The 8,079-nt window shown below is 45.9% G+C and overlaps 1 protein-coding gene across 3 annotated transcripts in view; it reads left to right on the plus strand.

The window, feature by feature from the left end:
* NOS1AP (nitric oxide synthase 1 adaptor protein) overlaps positions 1-8,079 on the plus strand; it is a 210,453-nt gene that overhangs the window by 24,743 nt on the left and 177,631 nt on the right. Inside the window, exon 1 of one of the 3 annotated variants that reach the window (XM_019501998.1) lies at positions 4,997-5,019. The exons of the other annotated variants lie outside the window; for them this stretch is intronic. The gene's annotated coding sequence lies outside the window, so the exon portion shown is untranslated. Of the gene's footprint in view, positions 1-4,996; positions 5,020-8,079 lie in introns of those variants that run through there. 3 annotated transcript variants of the gene reach the window in all.

Raw genomic sequence — 8,079 nt, forward strand, 5'->3', positions numbered from 1 at the left:
CCCCTGAATGGGTAAGGGCCTTGTTATACAGTGGCTCCTGGAGCTTTTAACCAACCTCTGGATTGTCCACACATTAACACTTAATGTAGCTTAAAGCACTCCTGTAAGTGGCTCAAAGTTTTGCCACTCCAGGGCAGGATTATCTCTTGATCTGCACAACCCAGCTCCTGTTCCATTAAGGTGTGGCCACTCCCCACAGATGTTGAACGTATGACTGCTCCAAACTAGCACTAAGCTAGTCAACATTTGTGTGGCTCCCAGCATACAGTGTAACAAGGCCCTAGGACTTATTTTGACGGTTCTGAAAAGAGCACAGCTCTCTTGTTTTAGATCCCTTTGAGGGTTGAGCAGGGCTTTGTAACCTTATGTTTTTCATTGCTTGCTAGATGCCCCTCACCCCTGTCTGTGTCCTTACAGTGCAGTCTACTATATAATGGCCTGCAATGGGTGGAGCAGGGGACATGGCTGAAATGGCACTGGTTGGAGACTGATGCCAAGCCTCCAGCCTCAGTGCCTCCCAGTTGTCTTCTGTGTCCTGTGCAGGAGATGGAGGAGAGGCTGCAAATATGTATGAGAACTTTCAGCGAGGCTGAGCTTGGGGCTAAAAATAATTTGTCCAGTGTGCACTGATCCATGCACAATCCATTGGGGGGTGAAGGGAAAGGGGGAGACGGAGAACATAAAACGCCATTGGGTCTGGCTTCCCCTGCAAAGGCTGCGTGAGTGATGTATTGGGTGGAAGTGCCAGTCTCTGGGGGGTTTTGCTCTGTGCCTTTCCCCAGTACCACACTCAATGAACAAAAGGAGAGAGGATAGTAAAGCATTGTACAGATTCTCCAGGAGCCAAATGGAGAGGATGGGGAGAAGTGGGGGTAACATGGAGCATGCATGGGGGGGGGGGTGTGTGTGTGTGTGTGGGTGTGTGTGTGTGTGTGGGTGTGTGTGTGTGTGTGGGTGTGTGTGTGTGTGTGGGTGTGTGTGTGTGTGTGTATTGTAGAGAGGGGACGCTGGATTTTCAAGGGCATGTTCTGCCTGGGGGCCATGCTCACACTGCTACCTGCAGTGGGATCAGAGGCAGGCTGTGCTTCTGTCCCATGTGCAAAAATCAGCTCCTGTGCATAAGTGCTGACTGCATTAAAAGTTCCCCCAGGCTTACATTCTGGTAGAGCTTGAGGGGGCAGGGCTGAAGTAATGGGGCAATGAATCTAAACCCTCAGGGGGAAAGAGAGGGAAAAACCCATTTAAAAGAAAAAGGCCTCTTCTGGTGGTTTTGTTTAATATTGCTATGATACTTTACAAAGTGCTAGACAGTGATCCTAGCCCTGCAGGGATTAGCTTCAAGAGAGCCAACATTTGCTCACTGCTTCTTTCACTAGCTGAACTCTGGCCGTTGAGATTTAAATTAAAAAAAAAAAATTACCTCTCTAGGGGAGAATAGTCTCCTGCTCTCATTGTTCCTGGTGCCACGGTGCTCACAAATCCTTTGGCAGGGGAAGGATAGTGGGAGATGCCGTTTGGCTATTATGGAACCGCGTGAAAGAAAACGCTGTCCAGATGACAATCTAATCCCATTCCACGGGGAATGGAGCCTGTAGCGCTCCTAGACTTGGGCACATTACCAAGCCCACCTGGACTTCATTTAAAAATAACAAAAAAGGAAATGGACAAAGGGAGCTATCACTGGCTCTTGTCAGTAAATGTTATCTTTTTGAAAGCTCTGCAGTTAATAAACACTGAAATCTTAGGATGGCCAGAAATGCCCTGTTGAGGTGACATCGGTAACTTGGAATTCCATATAAGAGGAACCTAAATCCAGTTCTTAGAAGCTGGCGTATATTGAAGTTAAGGTCGCATGGGCAAACCTAACTCTTCCCTTTGTGTTTGGGCACCCTATACGTCCCATACAATCTCTGCAGAATGGTTTTCCTGCAGCATCGCTGCCCTGTCAGTGTGCGATGGATGAGGCAGCTATTTTGATAGCTTAATCTTTTCTATGGACTGTAGTTGGAGCCAAGCAAACGCCATCTCCACTGAATGCCTTCCTTCTGTTCTCCATCCAGTTCTGCAGAAAGATAAAAATCAGTATTGTAATCTTGTAATTCAGGCTGGGTACACAGTGGGTATGTGCAGGGGCAAAGGGTGCCTATGTGTTCCCTGACATGTAGTGCTCTGCTCTGCTACTAAACATACTTTGCATAGCTTTTTTCCCATTCATAAATTCCTGGGTGGGGTGTGTACACATTTAAGAAAAATGATAAAGCAGTGGAATCCCATCACGTGGCACTAGCCACTGGAGCAATGCAGAAAGGGTTTGTCCTGAACAGTTTGTGTGCTCAGCAGTGCAAACACTCCTGTAAAGTCCTGCTTCCCAAAGTTGGAAATCTGAGTGCAGTTGGGACTCATCTTCACCTATTGTATAGACCTTCCTGGATGGTGAAAGAACCTGACTCATGTAAGATTCACAGGAAGTGCCAGTTCATAAGAAATACACCCCCCCCACTCTTCCTTAGAAAAAATCCCTGTCCTGTATGATGTATATGTGACGTATGATGTATAGTAATACACGTATGTGCATGAAACACATAGTTGTGCGATCAGATCTGAAATGGTGTTTTTACTGTGTCCATAAAGGTTACACCCAGGATCACAGATCTCTCCCAGGTTTTGAGTAGGTACTACACACTATTAACATACAGCAGCTGAGCCATAAAAGATCACATCGGTATATTTATTGTGCCAGAAGCATGAGCGTGCATAAGAGTTGTAAAGAAAAAAATGGTCCCAACCAGTATTTGAGTAAACAAGTTTCTCCCTCCCAGTTCTGATTTCTTGTCCGGACAAACACACAAACAAAACAGCCTTCTTGTTGTCAGCTCGGTGACAAGAAGGCGAAGAAGCTCCCCTGGAATCTGCCCCCACCAGTGTTCAACCAGGGGTAGTGGGTGTATGTGCACCCTGTGTATGTGGGTGTATGTGCACCTGTGTGTGCTGCAGACTTCAGTCACCGCGTTTACTTGAGTCTAAAAACAAAACAACCCTCACCCTTGCTTTGGAGCCTTGAATTAAATGTACAGATTTCAGCAAAAAAAAAAGGGTTGAAGTTTGAGAAAGTTGTAATCAAACCCAGAAGCAGCTGTCAGCCAGGAGAACACTTGGACAACCTGGTATTATAGCAAATGCTAGGCACTAAAATCCCAAGAACCTGTGCATTTGTCGTCTTTTTTAAAAAAAAACAACATTGAAGCAGCGACTTTTAGAAAGAAGGCACATTGAGTATCAGATTATACCTGTTAGCTTTGGACACGAGTTGTCAGGTTGGATGAATGGCTCTCAGTGGGCAAATAACTTTTAATTTTAATTAACAATAAAATCTAATTTCAGGAAGGGCTGCCAGAGTGCTTGAAATATTGTGGTAAATAAACAACTTTCCAGCTCTAGGTGCTGCAGTGGCATAAGGCCAGGCCAGTCAGTGGAAAAGAGTTATTGCTCTCTTTCATGCCCTGTTGTCTTGTTGCTTAATTTCAACGTTATGATTCATGAGTCAGGGAACATTGTAACATGCTTCATCAAAAGTTTTGGGAATTAATCCCCATAAATCCAGGCTAGCAATGAGAAGGGGGCAAGGATCCTGTGGCTCATTAATCTGATGGGAGTCAAAAGTTTCCTGAATGTTTCTCACATTCATTTATTTTCTCTCACTGCTTGTAAAATGGCTCTGAGGAACATCATTCTACCAGAACCGTATTTCACATGGATTCAAGTCGGTATGTGTCATTACTAGGACAGCCAGGGTCCTCAGTCTTTTTAAAAGATTTTGTTCGGGTTTGGGAAGATGTCTCCTGGCAAACGTTCATGCCAGCTCTTAAGGATAATGTAAAACTGATGGCTTTCAGTTACTTCCCCAGGGCAGGGCAGCGGGGGAGCTAAGCTCACTGTCCTGGCTAGATTTTGATCCCAGACAGCCCTACGTCTCCCTGCAAATTCCAGTGGATATGGAACGAGCTGTCACTTCAGGCTCTGATGTATTGTTGCTGTGTGCTGTTAAGTCAATGATGCTTTGTATCCTCAGAGGTGGCTGCAGTTAACTTTGTGCAATGGTTTGCATGTGTTTTAGGACCCTTCAGCACTGATAGTTGCTATAATGATACACTGCAAGGTTATTTTCCGGCATGGAGGTGAGAGAATTTTGTGGTGGGTGGGGAGGAACAGAGGTGTGACGGGTACTGCGTATGGATACATAATGCAAGCCATAGACTTGAAAACCAGCCAGCTGAAGCTGCAGCCTGGCTAGTAGCCAGACTAGAAGGACCATATGACTTATGCCTTTATGGTGTACTTTTGTACAAAATGGATCCCTTCAGTAGGTTAGGAGCTGATGCCCAACAAAGCAGTACAGAGCACTGGGATGCTCCCTGAAAAAGAGTTTACTTATTTCCAGGAAGAGCACAAAACAACTGCAGATGCTTCCTCTGCCTGAATTAAGGGTGTTTGTACCCAAAAGCTTGCAAAGAAGAATTTTTTACAACTATTTTAGTTGGTCTAATAAAAGATATTGTAGTTACCCAAAGAGCCTTATTTGAGAGCCTTGTTTGCTTTTACTCCTCTGAGCATTCTGGAGAGTATTTACCAAGCTTTATGTGGGGAGTGAGCCACATATAGTGCATGGCAACTTCAGGCGTTTTGGCCTCGAAAGGGTTACCCTAGCGGGGAAAGTCTAATGCAGGTTCCATATGGAGATGATAAAGTCCTCTTATCTGCTCCAATCCCTGAAGTAAAAGCTAAATCCCGCAGGGAGCTGGTGGAGGAGGGGCACGGCTGTGCTCCAGCATGCAGGGAAAGTGCTCCGGTCCATCTGTGAGGATGAGGAAAGCAATTGTACTAGAAGGGGGGGGCTGCAGGAGCTGCAATCCGGCTGTCTAAGGCAAGGTCTGTGCACACTAATCTGACAGCAGAGCTGCAGGGAAGAAGCTTTATCTCTGCAGAGCATTCTGGAGCCAGCTCATATGGCAAAGCAGCACTGTAAGAGGGGCTGCTCTGGGGGCCTGGCTGGGAGACTGCACTAGCCTAATGGGGTTGGAAGCCAAATTGTCTTGCTGGCTTCCATATTGAGCGTTGGGGTGGCCAGAGCTGTCTATTGTGCCTGGGATTGATTTCTGGTGGAAGCCAAGGCTCTGCCGGGACAGGAGAGTGGTTTGACCCAGGGCCTCCTGGGGTTCTAGAGGAGTGCTTATGGACCTTGCAGAGAATGGAGGAGTGTTTGGGGCAGGGGGTAAGTGGCTCAGAGACAGGATCATGGGAGCAGCAGGGGTGGGGGGGCTCCAATGCACAGAGCAATGAAGTATTGCTGTTTCAGGCATCGGTGATCTATGGTCAGAGGCATTTCAGGGAGATGAATGGGTGCAAAGCAGCTGCACCTCAGCCATCCCTTTGTGTTGCTCAGCCCCGGCCCAGCCCAGCAGGAAGTGTGTACATTGGATTGGGAAGGAAAGGGGTGGGGGGAAGGGGATCTATTTACTAAGGAAGCATTTTAATGGAGGCAGGGTGTCTCCACCCTCCCCAGAGCAGGCTGGCCCACCCACCCACATATGAGTAGATCCCTCTGCCATGCTGCTCCCAGACCTTTCCAACCCTATGCTTTTGCTCAGAGCAGTGTTTGTTGTTCCTTGTTGGTGTTGACTTGTGTTGAGGTGACATGTAATACATGACAAGGGGACAGGGATCGGTGCACTGAGTGCCTGTCCTTGCATTAATCTCCAGTGTGGCATCAGATTGCAGATACTGACACAGCAGCAGGACTGCCTGCAGCCAGCCCTTTGCTCAGGATACCGCTGTCCAGGCTGAGCTGGAGATGCTCGGGTGTGTCCCGGAACCAGGGCTTCTTTCTTCAATGCTGGGTGCAACCTTGTAGCTTGGAGCCTAAAGCAATAAAGCCATTCATTTTGATGTCTAGTTTGAATCCATGGGGGGGGTGAGGATAGCTGGAAAGAAGGGGTTAACCTATCTAAGGTTAATTAGTGCTTGCTGGGTTAGTGCCTTGTCTGCCTGTGGGCAGTGCTGAATTCACAGCTGGTAGCCACAGAGACAGAATTTAAGAAAGAGATGCCCAAGCCCATGACTTAACTCCTTTCTCTCTTTGCCCTAGGCTATTGTAAAGATAAATGCATTAAAGATTGCAAGGTGCCAAGGTGCTTGGGCTATGGAGAGACATACTGGGACCATAGACAGAAGGTTGAGGGTGGGATAGTTGGTATCATCTCCCAGGTCATAGAAATCATAGATCATACAAAAATAGGCCTGGAAGGGACCTCCAGAGGTCATCTATTTTAGTTCAACCCCCAGTTGCACTCTGGTGTCAATTTACCCTGAATAGAAAAGCCAAAGGTGCCATGTGCTTATAGCACTTGAAATCAAAATCTTTGAATTCATCAAGTCTACATATTAACATTTGTTAATTTTCCTATGGAGGGACGGTCTCAGGGGGTGGGGAGGGAATGGATCTGTACTTCATTCTTGCACCCTGTTTCTGCTGTAGAGTGCAGATTTGGACAGCATGCTCTCTTCCTTACAGGACTTCTGCTTCAGGACTGAGATCTTTTGAGCTGTCTGGGTGCCTACTCCTCAGTCACTCGTTATAATGGAACGTTTAGTGTCCAAATCTCTTAGGCAGCTTCTGACTCAGCTGGCACCACTGCTTCTCTTGCTATCACAGTGCCACTGCCACCACTGCCCTCCTCCCAGCTGACTTTCCTCGCAAGTGCCACAGACATTCCCTGTCACTAAATTGCTGTAATTGTCCAGGTTTTGTGGGCTAGATCTGATCACTTGGCAGGCTGCATGTGAACCATGCAGCATATGCTGCTAACCTCTGTCCTAGGCAACGTTTCTATTGTGGACAAAATGAGTATTAATAAGGCTTTACATGGCATTTTGAAATCCTTCCGCAAAAGGAACAATTCAAGCGATGTTCAATGAGCTGAAAACCTGTATGCAAAGGGCTGTGCTGAATCGTTCATCTGTTGCACTGAGGGGATTGCTGCTCTGTCAGGTTTTTCTTTTAACCTCTCCATTAACGATCTTAACTAGGAGCAAAGAGCATGATGACAAACTATCCTGATTACACTAGATGGGGAGAATTTGCAGGCACCAGTCAGAGAAATAGGCTTAGAGACCTGGATTGAGAGTAAAATGCATCCTGCTGCAAAGGTGGGGCCATGCAGGGGGGAACAGAAACATTTGGCAGTAGCAGTGAGTAGGAGTGATAATGGTGACCAAGTTGAGGAGAGACTTGACTGAAAGTTTTCCAGTGAAATGAAGGAATTAAAGGCCAACTGACTGACAGATCTCAAAATTTAATTGCAAAATAGGGAAACTTCCTCCCTTGGGGTATTTTGCAATACAGACATCCCAGATACTTGTCCATGGTGTTCATTATCTTTAATGATCATTGAGAAGAAAATAAAAAATGTAGTAAAACGTACAGATGAGGATTTGATGGAGTGTTAAAGTATGATGAGGTACAGGTCAATTATACAGAACTATCTGGATTATTAATAAGGCAAATGCAGTCACATAACATTGTTTTATTAAAGTCTATGCCTAAGGGGAAAAATAGGTCATTTTGAGGATGGAGGACTATGTTCTTGAAAACAGTAACTCTGGCAAGAACTTTGAGGTCATGATGGAAACTAGTGGCATGTGATGTTCCAGTTTGATGTGGCAACTAAGTCCTCACTTGGATATGTAAGAAATGAGTGGGAGCAGGGATGTGACTACATCTGCTACATACAGCCCCGAGGAGGCCATTTGTAGAACACTAATTGATTAGCTCAGGTCCTTGCTTCAAAAGTGATGTAAGGAAAACTGCAAAGTGTTCAGTAAAAGGAATACGTGAGTGAAAAGCTTACCTTGCAAGTGTGTGTGTGTGTGTGTGTGTGTGTGTGTGTGTGTGGTGTGTGTGTGCATGGTCATATTGTCAGAAAAACATTTTTTCCTCCTGGTGGACATTTCAGTGAAAATGATAGCTGTTTTTGTGCCAATATTTTCATACAACATTTTTGGTTTTTACTAATAATTCAAAAC

Source organism: Gavialis gangeticus, unplaced genomic scaffold, assembly GCF_001723915.1.
Source record: "Gavialis gangeticus isolate Ggan-Ray unplaced genomic scaffold, GavGan_comp1, whole genome shotgun sequence".
Taxonomy (NCBI): domain Eukaryota; kingdom Metazoa; phylum Chordata; order Crocodylia; family Gavialidae; genus Gavialis; species Gavialis gangeticus.